This window comes from Amblyomma americanum, chromosome 2 (genome assembly GCF_052857255.1).
Source record: "Amblyomma americanum isolate KBUSLIRL-KWMA chromosome 2, ASM5285725v1, whole genome shotgun sequence".
Classification (NCBI taxonomy): domain Eukaryota; kingdom Metazoa; phylum Arthropoda; class Arachnida; order Ixodida; family Ixodidae; genus Amblyomma; species Amblyomma americanum.
In genome coordinates, this window is record NC_135498.1 from 29,524,235 (window position 1) to 29,548,084 (window position 23,850).

Genomic DNA, 23,850 nt, shown 5'->3' on the forward strand with positions numbered 1-23,850 from the left:
TTCGACCACCTGGATATCTTTAACGTGTGATCGCACAGCACACGGACGCCTTTGCGTTTCGCTTCATCGAAACGCAGCCGCCGCGGTCGGGTTCGAACCCGGGAACTCCAGGTCAGTAGCCGAGTAGCCCTGACCACTGGGCCACCACGGCGGTGTGAACGTGGTTTTGTGCCGCAGTTATGTCCGAAATATCGCTAATGTTTGGCCTAGGGCGCCCACGTGCAGTCGTCGATGATATACGACTATACTCGATACACACATGCTACGCGGACGACGACACGACCTCCTCAGCGGCCAACGACGGGTTGTCGAACCCGTGCTCGGCAGCCGGGTGCGCGCGCGTTCTTCCGGTGCACGTGTTTGTAAACGACGTGTGGTTTGCGTGACCCCGTTTGCCACAAAACCACGGCGTGTGTGTCGCTGACGCAGCACCATGTGGTTACCGCTCGACTTGATCTAATTCCGGCCACCTGCGGATGCGAGGCGTTTGTGCTCTTCGCACGCGCTGGTCGGAATGTGAAGTGTGCGTTCAGTGAGAACACATGCTGCATGCCTCTGGGCTGTACTAAGCCGTGTGTGTGTACAGAGAGGAGAAATGATTGAATCGCAGCGGTCATTGACGTTTTCGATTTGTTTTGAGTGTTGTGAATTCTCGAGGATATATATATATATATATATATATATATATATATATTATATATATATATATATATATATATATATATATATATATATATATATATCAGGCGGATCTTCCCATGTATTGATCGGTTACATAGGTATACGCATATGGAAACGACAGGAAAGGAAGCGGTGTAAACCCAACCGCGAACGTCAGCGTATATATATATATATATATATATATATATATATATATATATATATATATATATATATATATATATATATATATATATATATATATATAATATATATATATATATATATATTCGAACGCTGACGTTCGCGGTTGGGTTTACACCGCCGGTGGCTTATTTTACGATTTAAGCACTTGATTGCTGATTCCTTATTTTCACTGATGCAAGTATGCAAGTTGACGCCTTCGTTAGGAGACTTCTTTGTTTCTTTTTGTGTTTGCGCAGGGGGGGGGGGGGGGAGGCGTTTCTTCGGCATCAGGGGTGCGTTTAGAGTGTCGGTCGTTGATTGGGGCGATTTCAAACCTGGATGCCGGTCGGTGTGAACGTCTGCGTCGTCCTCTGACGGCCCGAACGCACCAGTTCTGCATGCGTTGAGCTTACCTACTTGGGATCTTTGATAGGCGTTTTGGTTGCCACGAAGCTTCCCTCGAAGCGTTATACAGACCGCGGCCAGTGTGGAGGCGTCGGCGTCCGGTCAGCAGTTCCTTTGTTACGGTTGGCATCTGACACCACGAGCAGAAAGGAATTTCACCCGACCTTCTCTCACCATGCTTCGTCGCAATGACGCGTGACTTCTTTCCGCCAATCAGACTCTGTGCCGGTCACGTGACGTCGACGGAAGCGAGATCCCTCCGACTATTGTAGAGAGCTTATTGTAATAATAATAATAATAATAATTGGTTTTTTGGGGAAAGGAAATGAAATGGCGCAGTATCTGTCTCATACATCGTTGGACACCTGAACCGCGCCGTAAGGGAAGGGATAAAGGAGGGAGTGAAAGAATAAAGGAAGAAGAGGTGCCGTAGTGGAGGGCTCCGGAATAATTTCGACCACCTGGGGATCTTTAACGTGCACTGACATCGCACAGCACACGGGCGCTTATTGTAAGGGGCTCCTAAATTTTGTTGAAGGTGGGGATCGGAGTCGCTTCTTGACACAACCTCGGTCAAGATGACGCCCGCTCCGTCCCGGACAGGAGTGCCGCTGAGTGAAGGGTTCGTTAGTGGAGGAAGAAGACTTGGTTTATTTTACATATTTACAAGCTTTCAAGTTCAGAAGGTAGCTCCTCCAACTGCATCTGCAGTCCAGTTTTATACACTGCGTCTTCCCTAGATTCCTCAGGTAGGGGACGCCCTCGCCGTGGTGGGTGTGGACAAAACTTGCGCTATCACACACAAACAGACACCTCCGCACACATGGACACGCCCCTGGCATAAGTTGAGCCCGAGGGAGAGGGGTGTGCGGCCAGGACCTCGTCGAGCTGGCAGGCGACGTCAGGTGGTCGGCCCGCTCTCCGCTGGTCGGTGAACTTCGAAGAAACCGAGGCGCAGCCCCGTCGGGAGATAATCCCCAGTGGTTCTGCCATTAGCGATGGCCGGCGAAGCCTGCAGACAAGACACTGTGGCGATCCGTTCCCACGCTGGTGCTGTGCCCGTGAGGCCAGGAGCGGTCGGGTCGGTGGAGACGTCGGGGAAAATCGGAAGACAGCCGGAACCACTTCGCGGCCGGCGACAGCGACTCCTTAAAGGGATTTTCGCAGAACCCTGCTCCCCGCTTGTCCCACGCAGCGACGACCGGGCGAGCACTGTAAATGCACCCCGCGGACACCTGGCGACAGATTCTGTCTTGGTGGCCATCCTCGAGACATGCTGGCGCCAATCCTAATAATAATGTACTTTTGGGGAATTCATTCTCTTCCTTTCATCATTCACCAACCTTGGAATAAACAGTGCAAATTTCGCACTAGAAATCGTCTCGTCCTTGCTCGGTCGCCATGGTCTACCGGATGCCTGCAGCCCGCCGACGACGCCAGGCTACCCAATAGTAACGTCGGTAGAGCTTCGATAGGCATGCGTCGCAACACCCCTTGGCAGCCATGACGCCAGCGGACAGACCCGTGATCTCTTCCCTCTATCTTCCTGTAACAATGTCCGGAGCCCTCCACTACGGCGTCCCTCATAGCCTGAGTTGCTTTGGGACGTTAAACCCCCATAAACCAAACCTTCCTGTAACCATTGGCAGCTGCTGCTATACAACTGTAGGTATAAAGGCCGCCCAACCTTCTTGTCATAATGTTTAAACAAAGCGCTGAGTTTTTCCACTGTATTCGTTCGCCCCTGCTTCGAGCCCCTCTTCCCCCTGTCCGGGACTTAAAGGCCCGAAGTAGCTTCCCGCGGGGCCCACAGACGGGGAAGGGGGGGGGGGGGGGGTTGCCTCTTTTTAACTTCACCTTATTTTCCTTAAAGACCCCCTTCAGGGGTCATTACATAAGGGGCGGGGTTACATATCTGACAAAAAAAAAAACGGTAGAGGTCATTGCTTTGGATATGACAGGTGACTGAGTCAAGAAATGCAAACAGCCATGTGATGGCGGCGATTTCGTGGAGAACGGCATTCCAGTGCCCAGTTGCTCCGTGAGGATAAGATCCTGAAATAGTTGCCGTGCGGGTAGGAGGCGGCTAATGTAAAATGTATGTGCAGTGTGGTGAGATATGTGGGTAGCATATCTCACTGCTTAACGGGGTCAACTTAGCAAGACACTACTTACCGGGGTCAAACCCAACCAAGAATCTTCTGTGAAGTCTCGGAGCAACTCGGGCAAGCTCGGAGGAGCGTCGCGCCAGCTGCAGCCAATGGGCGTCAGCTGCCGCCGAGGGGAGAGAGGGTGTGAAGATGAAGAGGTAGAAACGCGGTTGCGTGCTCATGCAGATGCTAGAAAAAAAAGAGGCAAAGAAGGAACGCGTGCTTTCAAAGCTCGTCTGCCCGGTTTAACTACGTTGAAATACTAACCACTTTTTTTTTTCTTCACCATCGGCGTGCCCCGTCAGTCAAAAGCTTTTCGCCTTGTTTTTCTCTCGCCTTTCCTCATTCGCCGGCGGGTCGTTCACACCTGCGAAGCAGAAGCGGCGCCGCGGCACGCGCTGGCTCGCATGGCCGATAAGTGCGCGCCGCAGGGAGGAGGAGGAGGAGGAGGAGGAGGAGGAGGAGGAGGAGGAGGAGGAGGGTTCCGCACTATGCGACGGGGCCCTGTTTACGCGCGCTCTCCTTGTTTCCTCCCTCCGGTTAATGGTAGTAATAACCGAGACACAAAGAATTTGCTGCGTGGGGTCGGCCTCGCAGCTTACACTCAGCAGAAAGAGCGGCGATACGCTTGTTTGGCTACTCTGCGATAAAGTGCGGTTCTGGAGCCACCTTCCGACCCGGCTTGGTTCCTCCGACGCTGGCTTCTCGGGCTGCGAAATTCGAATGAATGAATGAATGAATGAATGAATGAATGAATGAATGAATGAATGAATGAATGAATGAATGAATGAATGAAAAGCTTTATTGTTAAGGAGGATTCTCGCGGCGTAGGTGGGTCCCTCAGTCCAGGGCGCCGGTGGCCTTTGCAGTCTTGCGAGCCCTGTGGATCAGCTTGAGCTGTTGTTCTTCAGGCTTCGAGCAGGACAGCGCAGCCTCCCACTGCTCCGGTGTTGGTGTGTTGTTTATTGGCGCCGCCTGCGTTTTCTGACAGGCCCATGTAACGTGGTAAAGCGTTGAGTGTTTCCCGCAGGGCGGGCATTTGCTGTCATATGCTGAAGGATCGACTTTGCTTAGTAAACTGAGATTGGGGGTATGTGTTAGTCTGCAGTTGTCTCCAGGCAACCGACTGCTCTCTACTAAGGTTTTTGTGGGGAGAGGCGTAGGTCCTCCTGAGGGCTCGTTGGTGTTCCAAGATGGCTCCGTACCGTCTAGTGACTGCGTCCAATTCCCCTTCCGTGTGCGCCTCCCGGTGGGCGTATGCTCGGGCATTGGCGTCCGCACGTTGGTCCCCTTTGACATGGCCTAGTGTCCACGTGATGAAGCATCTCGTAAAGGTGATCGTTCTCGCTCCGGATCAGGGCGCTCGACTACTGATCCGGAGTTCCCGGGTTCGAACCCGACCGCGGCGGCTGCGTTTTTATGGAGGAAAAACGCTAAGGCGCCCGTGTGCTGTGCGATGTCAGTGCACGTTAAGGATCCCCAGGTGGTCGAAATTATTCCGGAGCCCTCCACTACGGCACCTCTTTCTTCCTTTCTTCCTTCACTCCCTCCTTTATCCCTTGTCGTGGATCGGGTAGCATGCCGTCGCTCAGCAGGTGTTGTCGGGCAGAACAGGAACGAAGCGGTCCGGAGACGGATTTAAGGTGACCAAAAGGCAGAACTTTATGTACACTATTTACATTGTCATGGTAGCGTAAAAACTTGGTCGGAGACCGACCGGCGGAGCGGCCACTCTTCTCTAGAGTCGGAACACACACACTGCACTCCCCTCTTCTCGGAGTTTCTTTCGACAAGCCGGGTATCCTCCTCGCAGCCGGGACACCCAGGTCCTCCTCTCGCAGTCCGCTGCTCGGTAGCTGCCTGTGCCAGCGCGCCCAGCAGCAATTCTCGGAAGGCGGGTTTGACCCGGAAGCGTCCCCAAAGTGTTCCCGCACCACAGGCCCGCAGGAAGGCCGAACGAGGCAATCAGTACAACAAAGGGAGGGTCGGGCATATGGACGTCCGCGAACGACGGCGCCTCCCAGTCTCCGCCTGTGGGTCCGTCACGGCCACATCTGCCGTTGATTAGGTCGTCCCAGCCCAAGGATCACAATACCCTTCCCTTACGGCGCGGTTCAGGTGTCCAACGATATATGAGACAGATACTGCGCCATTTTCCTTTCCCCCAAAACCAATTATTATTATTATTATTCTCGCGTTGAGTATACGGATGGCCGCAGTGGATATGCGTCCACTGCTGTACCTTCTGCACGCTTCTTGCGAGTCTGTAATTATGTGCGCATGGTCCTCCTCGCCCTGGTGGGTGATGACGAGTGCGATAGCTGCTTCCTCAGCCTCGAGGATGTTGTTGGTTTTGGCAGAAGCGAAGTTGATTTCCCTGAGCTGGTGATCCACCACGCTGGCTACCGAGCCGTATCGTTCTCTGTATGTGGTTGCGTCAACGTATAATACGTCTTTTTTCCTGGCGAAGATTCTTTCGTGGGCTTCCGATCTTGTCTTTCTTCTCTCCCTGTGTTTGTCTGGATGCATGTTTCTCGGAATCGGGCTGACCTCAATGATTCCCCTGTTTTCATTCGGTACGTGCGCTCGCTGCGCTGTTGATATTTATCAAAGTATCTCTTATGCCCTGTAAACGTAGCGTGTTTATGCCCGTTCGGGACAGCATGAGTCTGGTTTTCTGCGCGAGATGATGGGCCTCGATATGTTCTTGTACTGCGTTGTTTATGCCCAGTTTAAGGAATTTCTCCGTCGAAGTTGTGACCGGCAGTCCGAGAGCGTATTTGTACGCTTTCTTAAGAATTGCCTCTAATTATTCCTTTCCTCACTCGAATGGTGTTTGGTAGGGGACGCTGTATATAATATCCTACTGACCACGAGGGCCTGTACTAGCCCTACATGTGTCCTCCTCCTTCATACCTCTTCTTCTGTTGGAAATTCGTGCAATCATCCTTGTGATCTGTGCTGTGGCATTTGGTAGCAGTCTGATTGTGTGATCTATACGACGGTTACTCTGTATTCATATGCCAGGGATCTTAACTTTCGGTACTTCTGAAACTTGCTGAAATGTCAGCGTCGGGGCGTTGTGATCGGTTTGTGACGGCTAAGTTGTAGAAACGGCGCAGAAGGAGAACGCACAACACGAAAGCTGTTGTTTGGTTTATGGTTTATGGAGTTTACCGTCCCAAAGCGACTCAAGCTATGAGGGACTCCCTAGTGGAGGGCTCCGGATAGTTTCGACCACCTGGGGTTCTCGGGTACGCGGGTCTCTAGCATTCCGCCTCCATCGAAATGCGACCGCCGCGGCCGGGATATAATGATGATGATAATAATAATAATAATTGGTTTTTTTGGGAGGGAACGAAATGGCCCAGTATGTGTCTCATATATCATTGGACACCTGAACCGCGCCGTAAGGGAAGGGATAAAGGAGGTAGTGAGAGAATAAAGGAAGAAAGAGGTGCCGTAGTGGAGTTCTCCCGAATAACTTAAACCACCTGAGGATCTTTAACGTGCACTGACATCGCACAGCACACGGGTGCCTTAGCGTTTTGCCTCTCTAAAAACGCAGCCGCCGCGGTCGGTTTCGAACGCATGTACTCCGGATCAATAGCCGAACGCGCTAACCACTGAGCCACCGCGGCGGGTGCGGCCGGGCTCGAGCCCGCGTTTTTTGCGTCATCAGCCGAGCACCATAACCAGTGAGCCAGCGCGGCGGCTGGGACGCTTTTAACATCGCTGCTGAAGAATACGAGTCCCTGTCTTCCTCGCTGTTTTCAGTGCAGTCACGGCGAACCAATTGGCGCAACTGAGTGCATTGGTACGATTTGTGCCGCTCTTTCTTTTTTCGTTTGCATTTCTCATCGCGTTGCCTGATATGAGCGAATCAATTAACTAAGTACTCATTTAATTAATGTATCTATTTGTTTTCATTCAGTCAATAAAGCCATGCATGTTCTTTACATTACGGATACCGCGTCTCTACAGCTCCGCTCTGTGTATTGTTTCTCCTGGCTATTTACCGCAGATAGGGATACGTTCTTTTATTAATGACGCCCAGAACTTGTTTCCGTGAACTGGGCACGTGTGGGTGAATATAGCGTCATCAACGGTGCACTGACTCCTTTTTCCCTGCACGGTTCTTGCAGGCAGTCGCCGGCAATAAAACGTTGCCGTCACTGCCAGCCATTTTCAGACCGTTTGCGATGGCTTATGAGGTTGGATTGGACAGAGGTGTTAGATAAGCGCGCGGATTAGATAAGGAGATAAAGCGAACGAGGCCGTGCTTGTATTGCTCAAACTCGGCGGCTGCGGTGACGTAAGTGCAAACCACACAGCCAACGACAGTGAGTTAATACACCTACGCGCAGCGGCGGCCGAGATTTCTTCCGTATATTGACCTTGCTTCATCAAGCTCAGGGTTTGCCGTTTAAGCGAGACCAAGAGCCATTATAAAATAGGTGATCCTGAGAGCCCAAGGTCAGTGGTTCGATACCAGCCTCACGGGACGCTGTTCGATGGTTAGAGTTGCTAAAACAGCCCTTGTGGGCGATTTAGGGTCACAAAGAACAGTTCGATATCCAGCACGAGCGTCAGCCGGCCGCCCCAAGAGCTTCGTCGTCGTTGGCGTAGGCGCGTGGTCATCGTCTTCATCATCCGAGTAGTATCAGTTGATGAAGACGACAATGTGCGTTGCACAGCGCGAGTGTGTGTTGCAGTTTAACACGAGGCGTGATTGGCAGGGGCGATAGCATGGTGCTCTCACGCAGTAGCCAGCGAAGCTGATCTGTTCACGCCGCCGCGAATTCCAATGCCCGTCGTGGTTCAGCCAAGGTCACCCTCAAGGTCAAGCTTCACCTAAACTCGGCAAGCCGGTTTGACCTCGCGAAGTAGCGCTTTCTCACTCAAACTCAATCTATTGATGTTTTGTGACACGGTATTATAGATAAAGTGCTGGTGATTTCTTTTATTTTATTATCTGCCCTACAGCTGACTAGAAGATGAAATGTTTTTAACATTGGCGGATACCGTATGCGAGCAGGTCATTCTAATCATTCGCGGTGAAAAACAGAATCCGCCGAGTTTCGAGCTTGTTACAGGCAGGCTGAGGGACAGTGCAAATGAGACGAGGGAGGGGCGAGGACGTGGAATGGATGTGTTTTGAGCGGGCGATACGAAGGCGACCTTATCTGCAGTCCTTATTCGTTCCGAGTTGTGTACTGCGGTTCCAGACTCGTTATCGCTAATCGAGCAGTGACCGAAGAGCCTCGTCCGTTTCCATTGTCTCGAGCCTGCCTCGCGGATTAACTTAACGACTGCACACTGCGGGCGACTGCTTCGCGTTTTTTTCCCCTTGCCTGTCATTATGCGTTTTTAAGCAGTGAACTATTGCTGGCGTCCCCTTTCTCCCAACTCATTCGGTAGCGCAATGGAATTGTCGTTGTGAGCCGCTGTTAAGGTCACGCCAGCCGCACCGCACCGCGGCCCCGCCCCATTCGAATATTGAGTACACAGATGCACTCGCATAAGGACGCCGTATCACATTGATCGCTGCGGCCTCCGCGCTATCGGGGCAAGTATACGCGCTCAGTGCGCTCTGAGTAATGTAATGGCTGTACGTGCTTTATTGTGCGCGCGTCGAACGGATGAAAAAAAAAGAAACGACCGGAGTGTCCTTTCTTTTTTCCTCCGTCTCTCGCTCGGCTAAAAAACTCATCCAAACTTCGACGCGGTGAAAGCAGTTAGCTTGAAAGGTGAGAGAGGAAGAACAGAAGGAAGAAATGCGGAAAACGCTGATCTGACCCCCCCCCCCCCCCCTCCCAACTTTTTTCTCTCCGTTTCTAAATCATACATCTTCCGCTTCCGTCTCCTTGTGTATTCTGTGTGCGCGGGTGATTGCCGTTGCCGCGAGGACGTCCCCTTTCGGTATAGCCTTCCGCCGGGTCGGAGGAAACTCATTTGGACCGAATGACATTTGCGTTTATTTCGGCTGCCATCGTGGCGCGCACGCATGCGTGCGTTGCGAAATGCCAGGCGGTGTTACGTCTCGCCTACAGCGCGCGGTATAGCCGGCGCGGATGCACCGGATGCCGCGGCTTCGTTCATCGCTGCCGCAACGCCTCCCGCCAAGCGCGTCCAGGCAGGTTTCAGTGCCACGTGTCGTCGTGCGTGCGTGTGTGTGTGTGTGCTTGTTTTGCCCACGCTTGTCAAAGCGCGGCAGCCGGGGAGAGGAGCTCCCAACTGGGAGGCGAGGAGGTCTGACCGGCGCCGGCCTGGCGGACGCGCCCGTCACGCCTGAACATGTTCAAGCGTCGCCGTATCGGATGACTCTTCCCAAGCCGTTCCCTCTTGCCCTCGACTCCGTGGGTATAAAGGGGGCTGCCCCGGACGCCAACGAGAGACTTCGATTCCTTCCTGCGAGTAACGTGGTCGCCCTGACCGGCTGCTCTTTTGAGATGCCAGAATAAACAAGTTGTTCTGTTGCCAGTCGACTCATCCTTTGCCGGGACCTTCGGATGTTTCCTGCTTTGCCCCAGGCCGCCAGGCCAACGCTACCCTTGGGGCTTGCAACCCAAATGCAACAACTGGTTGCCAGCGGTGAGATCCCGACAACGGAGGCCAGCAGCGAAGATATGCGGTCAACTGTATGCTGAGCAGCACAACGACCATCCGGGAGCAGTGCAACGAGCCCTGTGTGATGACTGGTTGCCTGCAGCGGAACGACTGCGCTGAATTCGTGGCTGCGAGGTTTGGTGAGTGCGGGACTTTCTTCTTCTGAGTTTTGCCAGGCTTTTGTTAGTGTCAGAAACAGAGCTGGTAATTGTGGTTGTCGTTGCTGCCGGGTTAGTTTGCGGCAAGACAATAGTAGGCAGTAGAGAAAGCAGCATTCGGAGCAGCCATGGATTTGAAGTCGTTGCGCAAACCGAAATTGCTGGAGCTTGCAAGAGAGTTGGGTCTTGATGTCTCAGACAAACTCAGAAAACCAGAACTGCTAAGGGCGATTCTTGAGTTGGAGGCTGAGGATGACGAGCTGTCGGAATGCCTTGAGACCATTGAGGAGAGGGAACAAAAAGAGAAAGAGGAGCGCGAACGTAAAGAACAAAAAGAGAAAGAGGAGCGCGAACGTAAAGAACAAAAAGAGAAAGACGAGCGCGAACGGAAAGAACAAAAAGAGAAAGAGGAGCGCGAACGTAAAGAGCAAAAAGAGAAAGAAGAGCGCGACCACGCTTTAGAAATGAAGCGTCTCGAGGTAGAGATGGAACGCGCTCGTAATGGAAGTCAGGCACACGGTGCAGGAGAACGGGTATCGTTCAAAATGACTGACCTGATGCGGCCGTTTAAGCTTGGAGAGGACATTGGTTTGTTCCTGGTTAACTTTGAGCGAACGTGCGAGAAGCAGGGGTTCTCTCGGGAAACGTGGCCACAGCGCTTGCTCACTTTGTTACCCGGCGAGGCGGCCGACGTAGTCGCTCGCTTGAAGAGAGAGGAGGCAGAGGATTTCGACAAAGTGAAATCGAGTCTGCTAAAAAAGTACAGGCTGTCAGCGGAGGCGTTCCGTCGGAAGTTTCGGGAAAATGAAAAAGGCAGAAATGAGTCATATACAGAGTTTGCCTACAGGCTTATGTCAAACATGCAGGAGTGGCTCAAAGAAGAGAAAGCGTTTGGTGACCACGAGAAAATTCTGCAGTGTTTCGGGCTGGAACAGTTTTATAGTCGGTTACCTGAGAACGTGCGGTACTGGGTCTTGGATAGGCCAGACGTTAGTACAGTGGCTAAAGCCGCCGAGCTAGCCGAGGAGTTTGTGACGCGTCGGGCTCGCGGAGCTAAGGACGGTCAGAAGGGTGAATTTGGCTCCAAGTCTGAGAGGCCGAAGTTCACACCCATGAGAGCAAGGGGGGACACGCGTAGTGCGGATGCGAGTGAAAGCAGTCCGACCGAACGTAAGGAGACGGCGGCAGCCGAAGCCGAACGCAGAAAGCGGTTCGAAAGGAGGCAAGCGCGCGTGTGTTATACGTGCCAGAAGCCGGGTCACTTTTCGGCGCAGTGTCCAGAAACAAAAAGAGAAGTCGTGTGTTTGTCATTATGCAGCACTGACGAGAACATGAAGCTTCTCGAGCCTTACATGCGAGACTTCCTCGTGAACGGGAAAGAGTGCCGAGTGCTTCGTGATTCCGCAGCTACAATGGATGTAGTTCACCCCTCTTACGTAGAACCCGATATGTTCACGGGCGAGTGCGCATGGATCAAGCAAGCCGTGGAAGCTCATAGCGTGTGTCTGCCCATAGCAAAGGTGCTTATTGAAGGACCTTTCGGAGCACTTGAGACGGAGGCCGTAGTGTCATCTATGCTGCCCCCCCAGTACCCGTACCTATTTTCGAACAGGTCCGATCACCTCCTGCGCGAGAAGGGGCTTTTGTTTGGTGAGGCTAGCGTTCAGGCCTTAACCAGACCGAGAGTTCAGGAGCTCGCTGCAAAGGCGGTAGTTGCGGGGCCGACGTTGTCGAACAATGAAAAAGGGTCGGAGGCGCGGCAAGCTGATATTCCGAGCACGTCAGAACTGGATAAAATTGAGCCTGTAGCGTTGAATGCACCAGGTACTGGAGATGAAATGCACGACACGGGAAAGTTAGAAGAGCTTCCGGGACTAGGCTCAGTGACGAACAGGGAAGACACTGATCAGGTCATTAGTGACTTACTCAGTAAAGCACCGCTGTCGCCTGAGCAGAGAACCGAACTACACCAACTCTTACAAGAGTTTCAAGGTCAGTTCTCTGAGAGGCCTGGTAGGACTTCTGTCCTTACGCATGATATAGAACTTACCTCCCCAGAGCCAGTACGATCCAAGGCGTACCGGGTGTCACCCCGCCAGCGCGATATTATGGAGGCTGAGGTAAAGAAAATGCTACAGCTCGGTGTTATTGAGGCGGGTGAGAGTGATTATACCTCCCCCTTGATTTTAGTTGAGGTACCGGGCAAGGAACCTCGTCCTTGCGTCGACTACCGCAGGCTTAATTCCATCACTAAGGATCAAATTTATCCGATCCCTAACATCGAGGAGCGCCTTGAGAAAGTTAGTAGCGCTCAGTTTATTTCCACCCTAGATCTTGTCAGGGGTTATTGGCAGGTTCCACTTACAGAAGAGGCTAGTAGGTATGCGGCGTTCATTTCACCAATGGGAACATTCCGTCCTAAAGTTTTGAGTTTTGGTTTGAAGAACGCGCCATACTGCTTTTCAAGCCTCATGGACAAAGTGTTGCGGGGACAGGAAGAATTCGCTTTACCGTATTTAGACGACGTAGCGATATTCTCCGCCTCCTGGTCTGAGCATATGGCACACTTGCGGGCAGTGCTAACCCGCCTGCGCGAAGCGGGCTTGACAATCAAGGCTCCCAAGTGCCAATTAGCACAGGCCGAGGTTGTCTACCTCGGTCACGTGATTGGGCAGGGTCGTCGCCGCCCCTCTGAAATAAAGGTGGCCGCTGTGCGAGACTTCCCGCAACCGCGCACGAAGACCGATATTCGGTCGTTCTTGGGTGTCGCCGGCTACTATCAGAGGTACATCCCCAGGTACTCCGATATCGCGGCTCCCCTGACGGATGCTCTAAGAAAAACAGAGCCCCAAACAGTCGTCTGGAGCGAGACAAAGGAGAGAGCTTTTAGCGCCCTAAAGAGCGCCCTAACAAGCCAGCCTGTGCTACGATCGCCAGACTATACCAAAGGGTTCGTTGTTCAGTGCGATGCTAGTGAGCGAGGCATGGGCGTTGTACTGTGCCAAAGGGACAATGGAGAAGTGGAACACCCCGTCCTGTATGCTAGTCGTAAGCTGACCTGTCGTGAGCAGGCGTACAGCGCCACCGAGAAAGAGTGTGCGTGTCTCGTGTGGGCCGTTCAGAAATTGTCATGCTACCTAGCCGGCTCGAGGTTTATCATTGAGACGGATCACTGCCCTCTCCAATGGCTGCAGACCATATCTCCCAAAAATGGCCGCCTCCTGCGCTGGAGCCTCGCTTTGCAACAATATTCCTTTGAGGTGCGTTACAAAAAGGGGAGTCTCAACGGTAACGCCGATGGCTTAAGTCGAAGCCCCTAACGTAGGAATCCGCCTCAAAGTTGTTGGTTACTGATGTTTTCTTCCTGAGGCAGGATTTTTAACATATTGCTTTTGTTTAGTGTTTCAAAGTGATTATGTGCTTTCTAGTGCAATTTTCCAATTTGTGGACGCGTTCTGAGTGCTGCTTGACTACTGTAAGGAACTAGGCAGTAGTATAAAAGGGGAAAGAGCCTGGCAGAGCTTAGTGAGGGTTGTCTCGTGCTTGCTGACTGAGCGGTTGCGTTTCGGCGTAGTTCTAACGCTTGCTGGGAACGAGCACAAAAATGGCAACTCTCCCGAAGTGACTTTACAGTGTCCTATGTGATCCTGAACCCGAGAACGAGGCCTTCTCTGTGCGCTGCGCTCAAGCAACGTCGAGGGACGATCGGTTTCGTTTACGAGCATCATCGAGCGACATCCCTCTGGACAGCGGATGCAGTCCCCTGACCATCGGGATCTCCTTCTCCCGGCGGGGCGGTCTGTTACGTCTCGCCTACAGCGCGCGGTATAGCCGGCGCGGATGCACCGGATGCCGCGGCTTCGTTCATCGCTGCCGCAACGCCTCCCGCCAAGCGCGTCCAGGCAGGTTTCAGTGCCACGTGTCGTCGTGCGTGCGTGTGTGTGTGTGTGCTTGTTTTGCCCACGCTTGTCAAAGCGCGGCAGCCGGGGAGAGGAGCTCCCAACTGGGAGGCGAGGAGGTCTGACCGGCGCCGGCCTGGCGGACGCGCCCGTCACGCCTGAACATGTTCAAGCGTCGCCGTATCGGATGACTCTTCCCAAGCCGTTCCCTCTTGCCCTCGACTCCGTGGGTATAAAGGGGGCTGCCCCGGACGCCAACGAGAGACTTCGATTCCTTCCTGCGAGTAACGTGGTCGCCCTGACCGGCTGCTCTTTTGAGATGCCAGAATAAACAAGTTGTTCTGTTGCCAGTCGACTCATCCTTTGCCGGGACCTTCGGATGTTTCCTGCTTTGCCCCAGGCCGCCAGGCCAACGCTACCCTTGGGGCTTGCAACCCAAATGCAACAGCGGGTTTCGAAGGCCCCTGTCCCCGCCCTTCTGTAGTCGTACGGTCACGTGTGCGTAACTTAGGCCTGTGTGTGCGCGATCAGTGTGCGGCACTGGTGGCGCCACCGCAGCGACGCGTATGTCACGACAGTGCATGGACGAATTTCGTGCACTGCTGTGCAAAACTGAGTTCGCTTGTTGGCGCTTTATAGGCAGCTGATATGTGCCGCCTTTTGGTTGCGTGTCCAGCTTCATTTGGAGAATCGGCGTAGTAATCTTTATTTACTTTTGTTCTACAGTTACGTTCGGGAAGTAAGCCTATAGAGTGGGCTGAGTGCGAATTGAGGAAAAACACGAAACACTCGGAGTAAAAATTCTGAAAAAGTCCATCGTTAACGCGACCTTCTCGCACAGTGGACATGGATTACATCGGATTCGCATAGCCTGGATCCTGCTCTACTGAGGTCCACCTTCATTCATTCATTCATTCATTCATTCATTCATTCATTCATTCATTCATTCACTTTGGCCCTCATAATTAGTACGGCTGACGTTGACCCTTAAGCTCCCAGGTTCTCGTGCACTGGTTCAGTCTGACGTGGACTCTAGGTTAACTTGCAAATGCCCACATTCAGACTACCGTGGACTCGCTCAGATTCGCACGAGCCCGAGGCAGACCACCGCTTCCTCGGCCTTAGCCGTGGTTGTGCTCTCCCTGGCAATGAGCGCGTTCATGTGACAGCCCGAGAACCTATCCTCCAACCTCGAGTGGAAGGCCATCCCAAACCAGAGGAGGCGTAGTCCATCCCACATACTCCAACATTACCGACTCTCCCGCGGGACAAAACCCCGTCGGGGAGAGGCGACCTCTCCTGGCGCCATATCCAGACACTTTCCCCCATCTTGCTGGTAGCCACACATTTTGTCCCATACGCTACCCCGCAAATTCCCCTTTTTGTTGCGCCTGTCTAACCCTCTACCATTCCACATGGGAATGCCCCGATCCTGCCTCAGTACCCTCCATACTCCACCCCTCTCCGTCCCAGTCTCATAATATTTTTTTTATCTCTGTCTCTTTTGGAGAGAATATTTGAAGGTGAAGCGGAAGTGTAAAGATGGACCATCTTTGCTGGTTGCTCGAGCGACAGGGTCGAGCTCCGCCTTTAATTCCGTATCGGCCGCCCTCTCCACTCGTGTCCAATGAAGGCAGCTTGGACGAGTGTGTACCAACATTATGGTACGCATAATGTACGTACGCACTACACAGGGCCCACCCAGATCACACGACTCGGACTCACTTATATTCTCCTCGGTTGTCTCGCATGCGGACTGAAGACTGCTTGGCGCTGAGGCTCACTGAGACTCCGAGTGGCTTGGACTCGGAGACGCAGAGTGGCGCGGAATTAACTGAGGTTACTGGTAACTATTGCTCTTACTGATACCTCGTGATCAGTCCTTTCGTTTAGGCGTCTACAGGTGTGTCGTAGACAAAACTTACCGCGCGTTGCCCCTACTGACTGAGAAAAATCCTGTCTGAATGCCCTGCCTCGTAAGGTTTTGTTAAGGCTTTTTTTTTTCTTGCAGGCATGCTCTCAGGCTCATTTTCAGTTTTTCTTGTTTCATTAAGCGCCCCTGTCCTTTGTGCCAGAGTAAATGGCCCAGTATAGCTGAAAGCGCGCATCAGTGCGTCCGCTCGTGCTTACATCGCCGTAAAATCAATCAATCAATCAATTAATCAATCAATCAATCCATATTTGAACAGCGCAATAAAACTACGGGACACAACGAAAAATGGACACCACAGCGCTTGTGGTATCCATTCTTCATTGCGTTCCGTTCTTTTATTGCGCTGTTCAAATATGAATCAGTACCAACTCGCACAGTTCGCAGCCTTAATCAATCAATCAATCTTTATTAATAAATACCAATACAGACATAACCTTACAGATATTACTGAACAGGAGGGGACCCCCCGCGAGAAATCCATCGAGAAAGTCTGTTAAATATGATTTCTCGTCGGAATACCCACGCGCTGGCCCGGTCGAACAGTCGCAAGCAAACTGGCTGCAGCTCAAGTCATACTGCACCCAACTCTACAAGGTGACGTTGAACAGCAGTAAAAAAAATAATAATAATATAAGAGAGAGAGGGAAACAAGCTCGTTGGGCTCTATGGACGGCAGCTTCCGTGCCTCTCTTCCACTTCCCTACACCTCTCTTTCCCCGTGTCTTGCTATTTCAGCGACCTTCGCGGAGTGTCCCCACCCTCTCTTTACAGGACACCGCTATAGGCGTGCAATATGCACGCGTATGTTGAGCGTCCGCTCTCTCGTTGGAAGGCTCGCAGCGGCGGGAGGATGCGGGAACCATCCGCCGCCTCGTTGCGTCACCGTCGATTGGCACGCTGCCAATGCCGCCCAGCGCTTTTTATTACTCCCCCCCCCCCCCCCCCCCCCCCCCCCCCCCCCCCCCCCCGAGCGGCCCAAGGTTCCGCTCGCGTGCTTCAACCCGCCGGCGCGAGTCAGCCCGCGTCCGCCACTGGAGTTCAGGGACGCTCGGATGTCGTCGCCGCCGCTGCACAACAGCTGTTCGTTCCGATGCTGTCGCGGGCGGATGGAGTTGCTGGATGGCGGTGTTGTTGTTGTTCATGGTGGTCGAGCCAGTGTTGTATGCGGGCGACAGCGGCAACTCCACGTCAGACGCAAGGTCGTGATGGCTGGGTCGTGTTCCTCGGTACATGTATAATAATAATAATTGTTTTTTTGGGGGGAAAGGAAATGGCGCAGTATCTGTCTCATATATCGTTGGACACCTGAACCGCGCCGTAAGGGAAGGGTAAAGGAGGGAGTGAAAGAAGAAAGGAAGAGAGAGGTGCCGTAGTGGAGGGCTCCGGCATAATTTCGACCACCTGGGGATCTTTAACGTGCACTGACATCGCACAGCACACGGGCGCCTTAGCGTTTTTCCTCCATAAAAGCGCAGCCGCCGCGGTCGGGTTCGAACCCGGGAACTCCGGATCAGTAGTCGAGCGCCCTAACCACTGAGCCACCGCGGCGGGGCGGTACATGTATGCGCAAGATGAACTTCACCGACTAGCCCCCCCCCCCCCCCCCCCCCCCCCCCCCCCATTTCTTATGATACGCTATGGCTTGCGTGCTTGCCGACAGTAACTGTCAAGGCCGTCTGTGTGCCGCGGGAAAGACTGAAAGCACAAGTTCGTGCCCATGGAAATAGAGTGGCTTTATAGCAGTTTCCAGTGTACGTGTGTGAGTGAACAAAGTAAGAAAAAAAAATGCTGCTGCGGATTTCATGCCGAGCATTTTTCGCCGGAAACGTCGCGACTCGCCTGGAAGCCAGGAAAAAGCTGGAAATATACAGCTGCAGACTTCGGTTCGTGGTATACACTTGCGCAACTTGTCGTCTCGTAACCTTCTCTGCAGTGTGGAGACGCATATAGAAAGAAATGAAAGAAGAGAAAAAAAAATGTCCGCATACGTCTTGCATGCTTTACGCGTTATGTTGCAGCGTTGTTGGAGGTCTGGTTTGGTTGGTAGGAAAACACGGTAAACCGTGATGTAGAGAACAGCGTTACTTGTATGATCCTGGCTTTATGCGTTGCTGCGGCATTCTGAGCCCCGGCTTTGATGACTTGGCGGCGTTCTGCTTCTGAGATCGAGGCCGTGGGTTTGAACCCGTCCGCGACGCGGCTAATAATAATAATTGGTTTTTTGGTGGAAAGGAAATGGCGCAGTATCTGTCTCATATATCGTTGGACACCTGAACCGCGCCGTAAGGGAAGGGATAAAGGAGGGAATGAAAGAAGAGAGGAACAAATAGGTCCGTAGTGGAGGGCTCCGGAATAATTTCGACCACCTGGGGATCTTTAACGTGCACTGACATCGCACTGCACACGGGCGCCTTAGCGTTTTTCCTCCATAAAAACGCAGCCGCCGCGGTCGGGTTCGAACCCGGGAACTCCGGATCAGTAGTCGAGCGCCCTAACCACTGAGCCACCGCGGCGGGGCCGCGACGCGGCTGAATGCAGATTTCAGTATGTGTTAAAAATGTTAACAGTGGGTCGTAAAGAAATTGGAGCCCGTTTCTTTAAGTTCGCACACCAGATAATAGTTTTGACACGTAAAGGGCTTCCCTCAGTTCGTGGGCTCGGAGGCTCTACTGGGGACCAAAAAAAAGACGACACGCGTGGCAAGGAAGCTAGCTGCCTCCGCTGAAAGTATGGCTGTAGTCGGACACAACTCAAGAACTCAGCGGATTTTCTCCGTCAAAGGACCCTCTTCCAGCCAATGGCGACGGCCGATTCTCATGTACCGGCTAGCGTCACAATGCATGCAGGGAGGGGATTATCCCCTTAGATCTGCCACTCCCTGCATTATCACGCTAGCAGGCTCATAGGAATCGGCCGACGACATTGGCTGGAAGGAGGTCCTTTGACGGAAAAAAGCCGCTGCGTTCTTGAGTTGTATCCGACTATAATAGTAGTCGACCTCCTGTTTCTTTCCCTCTCCTCATTCCCAAGTGCAGGAGGCCAGAGAATCATCGCTCAGGCCAACACCTCTTTGTAACTAAGCCCTGTCTCAGTAATCCGAACTCGAAGGGGACCCAAAATGTGTTCGAATTGTGAGGAATTCGAAATAACGGGAGCCCATGTGAAGTCCCCTTTCAGCCGTCCCGGGGTCTGCGGTTCTAGCCACAGCGCGCGTGCGCAGTATACCGCCTATCGTCTATTAGGTGTGCCGCGCATGACATATAACTGCGGGTTGGAGTTCTTGGTTTAAACAAAAAAAAAACGCTAAGCGTACGCCGAATTCAGTTTTTGAAATTCTGTTCTGATCGAGAAAGGTCAGTATCCTTCAGTTGTATACACCTAGCTTTCTGGCTACTGAGCGCGCGTTACAATCGGCCACACGAGAGATTTAACAAAGTTCGGAAGTCAGAAGCGCGGTAAGACAGTCAGATCGTTGGGTTAATTAGCGCAGTTGTACGCTTCGAAACGAAACGGAAAGTTGAGCTAGCGGTGCATCTTTGAATACAAAAATCAGTTGTTAACAGCGCTAGTAGTCCAGCGAGCAGTGTGGCAGAAATCATGTTCTAACGGTCTTCTGTAACTCCATTCTATCTCTCTGTGCGTGCAACCGCGCTTGTGTGTCCTGGACTACGTTCGCACGAATTCGCCGAAAGCGCATCGTACCGTTTGCGTGCCAGCCAAATGCGCATCGAAGCTGACGTGACGGTGACGGCACACGGTGTCGCGTTTAAAAGTTGGAACCATCCCTGCCCTTACCACCGCCCTGCATTCTCAACAGTGCCCTGCTAACCCCTCTAATACAATGCGCTTCAAGTTGACGGCATCACGGCTATTTACATCCACCTGTCATCTCAAGCCACCCCGGCCCTGCGAGTGCTTTGAATGCGACGCGGTTTTTAAGCGAGCTTTTGCGTTGTTTACACGAGTACGATATGCAGCTAAATCTAGACGCGACGTTCTTTATGCGTATTCATGCGAACGCAGCTCCTCCTCCTCCTCCTCCTCCTCCTCCTCCTCCCCCCCTCCTCCTGCTTTTGTTTCTGATCTGGGCCATCGTGAGGTCGCTGTTGTGTCTGGCCACTTGCGAGTGGGGACTTGAGCCGCACAGGTGGCCGCCGCTTGTGCTGCGAACACCCAGCTCTGTCTCCCAGCTCTGTCTCTTCCCGGTGGTGATTCAGCGTGGAGCGCGTGACCCTTTCTTTCTTCAGCTGTGGCCGGCGGCTTCTACGCTGCTCTGTGCGTTGTTTTGGGACGGGGGCTAGACGGCGGCGTCGCCGGCTGTTCGATTGTGCTCGCAAGACTGTGCCGTGTGCTTGCAAACATGAGGAGCTTGTAAACACGAACGCGCTACGCCGCTCCTCGAATCCCCGTACAGAGGGCGCTCTCTACAGGAGCAGCGCCGTTCGGCGGGAAGAAATGTGCGATGAGATCGGACGGAGTCCACTGGATCGAAAGGAATCCAGTCCGAGCCAAAATAAATAAATAAATGGAGGCTACCCGATGCTCCTGTACGTCGCCTTTGTGTACAAATCTAGGCGGGCCGTAGACAACGTCTTCGTTGATCCAGTGCCCACCTGGAAACAACTAGAGGCATACAGAAGGCATGCATACGTAGTACTTTCATAGCACCTTCCACTCTAAAATGCTTGAACAGAAAGCTAGGGAGATTCTCGACGATGGGACGCGCACGAACAAGTTGATCAGCGCAGGCCACGAAGTAATAATAATAATAATAATAATAATAATAATAATAATAATAATAATAATAATAATAACAACAACAACCATAAATTGGTTTTTGGCGAAAGGAAATGGCGCAGTATCTGTCTCATGTATCGTTGGACACCTGAACCGCGCTGTAAGGGAAGGGATAAAAGAGGGAGTGAAAGAAGAAAGGAAGCAAGAGGTGCCGTAGTGGAGGGCTCCGGAATAATTTCGACCACCCGGGTATCTTCAACGTGCACTGACATCGCACAGCACACGGGCGCCTTTAGGTTTTCCGGCACGAAGGTTTTCCGCCGAAATCGAAACTCACGTGCACGCCGGCGCCGAAGCATGCACTCGAATTCCTGCTCTGCGCATGCGCGCTCGATTCAACTGCGTTCTGGACTCGCTTTCGTTTTCTTGTCCCCATTCTTCTTTTCTTTCCAGCCCTCATCGTGCGCTGCAACAACGTAAGCGGAGCTTGCTCTCTCACTATTTGCGTTTTCGCAAAGCCTCGAAGGCGTCGTTCGGCGGCGCGTCTTCGACCCGGCCATCTTCGAGACGGGGTCACGCGGCAACCGAAACGAAAACAAATCGTCCCCGAAAAGCAAGCGCGTCATTTCACTCAGCCGACGACTGAGTGGCTCGGAACAGTGTGTAAACATTCTCGTGTTTGCTGTTAGGCAAGACGCGTGCTTGCGGAGAGAGAGACAGAAGGGAGAAGAGTTTAGTCGCCTTTTTATCTCCGAGTGCGAAGAAAGAAAGGGCTGGGCGTGTGCGCATCGCGAGCGGCGAATGACGACAGACTCGGAGAAAACACAAACGCCGCGCGCTTAGAGCTCCTCGCGTGCCGTCGTCGTCTTGAAGGCTGGTGATTCTGGGCGTCAATCAGAGGAGGCTCATCCTCAGTCACAAGCCCGTTCCCGGGAAATATACGATAAGCGAGCTGCCTTTTCCCGAGAACGCAGTCTGCGGTGGCGCGGAGTCCACGTGCCGGCCGGCTGGCGTGTTTGTAAACGCTATGGGATAAGCACGCGGTGCTTCACCGACGCTTCTTTTCATAAGCGTGTTGTTGAAGCAGTGCGGAGGGGAGAGCCTGTTTTTAACGATCTTAAGATAGAAGCGGCCGAAAGAGAAAACTATGCACACTGTTGACCGAAGGGGGGGGGGGGGGGGGGGCGGCTAAGAGCATCGGCTCGCCCGTTGCGTAGGTGGTCTCGTGACGTCTTACGCTAATCCCGAGGACTGTTGGCCTAAGAGGCTGGGCAGCTAGGTACCGTGCTTACTCGAGTGCAACCCGCACGTGGACAGTCCTAAGGCCTCGTTGGCCGAGAGAAGCGTTTTGTCCCTTTTCCGCTTTGCTTCTTTCACTCTTCCTTCCCTATTTTTTTCTTTCTTTCCAACCTCTATTGATTCTCTTCCCTTGCTCCCCTTCCTTCCTTTTTTTATTCCTTTCTTTCCTTTTCTTTTCTTTTTCCCTCCACGCATGCACGAGACTCCACCCTCGTTGCAGTGCTCGATCCTCATTGGTCGGAAGGTGGTCACGTGGCGGCTTTCGACGTAGTTTTTATACGACGTCTACGGACACCAACAAAACCTTCGAACCGGATAAACCTTCCTCACACCGCTGTCGCTGTAGGCGGTTAAACGGTTCGTCACGCCACGGTTGCTATGGCGTTTGGCTTCTCAACCCAAGGTCGCGGGATCGAATCCCGGGCGGGACGGCTGCGTTTGGACCGAGGCGAAATACAAAAGACGCCCGTCTGCCGGGCGGTGTCAGTTCAAGTTAAAGAAAGAACCCCACACTCTGAACACAAATACGCCTACATGGGAGTAAAAAAGAAGTAAGCTATCATCTGCACTCTCAACAGAAAGGAGTAAAAAGAGAGTAAAATACTCTCTGGCGCACACCCCTTTAAGAAAGGTGTATTCATGTTTAGAGTGTAGGTCCCCGCTAGAGGACAGGTTACTCCCTTTAAACTCCTTTCTGTTTAGAGTGCAGGTGGTGGAAAACGATCCCGCTACGCCGTCAGTCGTAGCCCACGCGTATAGCTTCGTGAGGTTAAACCCCACACATATACCGCAAGAAGTTGGAGGGAATGGGTCCGGAGTCGGGGCGGGGAAAGGTGCAGGTTGCACTCGCGTAAACGCGGTACATCGAGTTCTGCACTGGAGGCAACCGCGCTCGCACGTGCTACAGTTTGCGCGCCTTTTGACCGGTCACGGGCGTGCCGGCGCGCCGGATGTGTATTCTACAGGTTGACCGTTGCCTGCCCGGTATAGCGCGGCGCTTTCGTCACTCGAGGAGCGCATACCGGCTTCGGTCGGCCTGGCGCTCTGACCTTTGTTGTCAGGGGGACAGTCTGAAGTTTTTGCACCAGCGCTGCTTCCACGTCGTGAAGCACCTGTATTGTAATCTGAAGGCGTCAGAACTGTATCCTGGGCATCTCTCTGTACCCGCCGCGGTGGCTCAGTGGTTAGGGCGCTCGGCTACTGATCCGGAGTTCCCGGGTTCGAACCCGACCGCGGCTGCTGCGTTTTTATGGAGGCAATACGCTAAGGCGCCCGTGCGCTGTGCGATGTCAGTGCACGTTAAGGATCCCCAGGTGGTCGAAATTATTCCGGAGCCCTCCACTACGGCACCTCTTTCTTCCTTTCTTCTTTAACTCCCTCCTTTATCCCTACCCTTACGGCGCGGTTCGGGTGTCCGCCGATATGTGAAACAGGCACTGCGCCATTTCCTTCCCCAAAAACAATTATTATTATTATTATTATTATTATTATTATTATTATTATTATTATTATTATTATTATTATTATTATTATTATTATCATCTCTCTGCGTTGTAAATATCAGTTCTCTGGCGCACTCCCATCTAGGGGCATTGTATGCTGCCCAAGCCCTGTGGTAGATTTCCATCACTATGAATGCGAAATATGTATACGATTGGCAGCAGAAACAAATTTCCTCATCAAGACAGGCGAAGTTTTAGCAGTTGCAAAGATTTTAACCGAGGTTTCAATTTCCTAAATTTCTTAACCTCCAGACCTCGTGTGCCACGTTTAAAAGCCTCCTCCCATGCCAGATGCATCAGTTTAATTAGTAC

The 23,850-nt window shown here is 52.6% G+C and overlaps 1 protein-coding gene and 1 pseudogene across 1 annotated transcript in view; one reads left to right on the plus strand and one right to left on the minus strand.

The window, feature by feature from the left end:
- LOC144120883 (transducin beta-like protein 2) overlaps positions 1-23,850 on the plus strand; it is a 232,415-nt gene that overhangs the window by 112,330 nt on the left and 96,235 nt on the right. The gene's annotated exons all lie outside the window — the stretch shown is intronic.
- LOC144120884 (uncharacterized) lies at positions 4,242-5,930 on the minus strand (annotated as a pseudogene).